Consider the following 2,354-nt stretch of genomic DNA (forward strand, 5'->3'; position numbering starts at 1 on the left):
GCATTCCAATGAGAGAGCTCAATAATCTTTACACTTCAAATAGCACACACACTGAGGGGTTAATGGAGAAGGTCATGGCACCAGCATGCAGTCGCGCATAAGAAAGCATGTGGTCATGAAACGCAGGGCACAAAGCCAATACATGAGCACCGCCCAATACATTAGCAGCTCACATTAGCATTTTTCACTGTACCTCGATCACTACTTCATACTACTGCTTTATTGAATAGACCAAAGGGTTACCAGTAGCCTGTATGCATGGGATGTTGGTGTGTTTGTGCCCCCACTAGGCTTCTAAACTTGATTAACCTTGTCAAGCATGACACATGAAATAATACTCAGATTTTTTGGTAGCACCTTATTTTAAGGTCCAGTTGTCACTATTAGCTAACTATTAACTATGCCTTTTACCTCAATAAACTCCTATTTACTGATTATTAATAGTTAGTAAGGTAGTTGTTAAGTTTAGGTATTGGGTAGGATTAGGGATGTACAATATGGTCATGCAGAATATGTGCTTTATAAGTACTAACAAACAGCCAATGCTAGTAATATGTATGCTAATAAGCAACTAGTTAAAGGCAGGGTATGTGATTTTTCAAAAACACTTTAGAAAACTGATTCGGGCCGAATAGCAAAACAAACTTGTAGCCAATCAGCAATAAGGGGCGTGTCTACTCGTGATGTGGAGGAGAGAGCTTTCAGTAGTGTTGTTTTTGGCGGACTGTTTTAATTTTAGTTTTAGTCTAGTCTTTGTGTGAAACTGTCATTTTAGTTTTTATTAGTTTTAGTCACGTTCATACAACTAATCGTTGCCTAGGTTGCGTACGTATATGTGGGGCGGAGCTATCAAAATAGGGGCAAGACCCTTTTGGGGTAGGGGCGTGTTTGTTTTGGTGATTTCAAATATCAACAATGGCTACCAGAAATCACTTACTCTGCCTTTAACAGTGAGAATTGGTCCCTATACTAAAGTGTTACAGATTTTTTTTTTATGGAATAATTAGACAAAATATTGAAAGAAAAAAAAAGTTATGTGTCTTTTGTTAAGGATCATATTTGATACATCAGGCTTATTGGCTCATTTAGTATGATAAAGGAGAGTACGGATTTTATTCAGATGCCCAAAATAAGCAAAAATATGCACTTTGCAGTTGTGGATATTTATATGGCCAAAAATAAAGATGAAATTCTGATGGTTTAATATCTTTTATATATAACTGAATACCAGACTCTTTACAGAAGATGCATATAAATATAATTTCTATGTAGTTTCCATTGTGGGGGGCAAAAGGTAAAACACAAAATGCAATGCAACACAATGATGATTGAAAGACACAAATGAACGTTCCTAAAAAGCCTGTTGCATCACATTTAATACATACATTTGAACTTTTTTTTAAAATTTTTTTTAATTTCTTTCAAAACTGCCGCAACTGGCTGCAAAACATTATTCATGCTGCAGGTTTTTTTGTAAATAGCAAAAAATAAATACGTAATTTCAAACATTTACAAATAAAGATACAACTATAAGATGCTGAACCAAAAGACTTGCACATTTTCTGTACTATTAAGTGTACCATTACACTCTCACTACTTTTACTTGCTAAAAAAGTATGGACGTTCAATCTGACAACAGACGGCATGTAGAAGACTGTGTACAACAGCTTTTTTGAGTACAAAGTTTTGATCATGGTGATACTTTAGAGGCTTTAGAAATTTGCGTATCAAATATGATACAGTAGGCTTTATAGGGTTAAATAAACAATTTAAATTATGATTAGCTTTTAGCTTTTAGCTTGGTACAGTTTTACAGTGTTGACCAACTTCACCAGCTAAATCACAATGGTTATGAAGGTCAACCAGTTAGCAGCACTAAACTAGCATTAACCAGTTGGCCCGAGTTGGTCTTTTTAGCCGCATATCCATAGAATTATCGAGAAATGTCATGAATTGATTTGTACAAATGCTAAATAAAATAATAATAATATGATAATACTTCCAATTGAAGATGTGGATTCACACATTACCTAAGCAAGAAGATTGTAGGATCAGAGGTAGCCAGGGGCGATTCTAAGATTTTCGTTTTAGGGGGGCTCAGCCCCCAATGAGGGTATAATAATAAAAAATAATAGTAAACATATAAATAAAATAAAAAATGATTGACTAATAGGGTAAGGTGGTAAACTAAACTTATTGCATTTTGCAACTTATTGTATTCCACTGTACTGCATAGATAGGCATAACATTTGAGTACTGAATAAGCCACACAAGTCTTCCTGAATCCTGATCTCTCTCTCTCTCTTTCTCTCTCTCTCTCTCTCTCTCTCTCACACACACACACACACACACAC

This window comes from Sinocyclocheilus rhinocerous, unplaced genomic scaffold (genome assembly GCF_001515625.1).
Source record: "Sinocyclocheilus rhinocerous isolate Xijiao unplaced genomic scaffold, SAMN03320098_v1.1 scaffold460, whole genome shotgun sequence".
NCBI lineage: Eukaryota > Metazoa > Chordata > Actinopteri > Cypriniformes > Cyprinidae > Sinocyclocheilus > Sinocyclocheilus rhinocerous.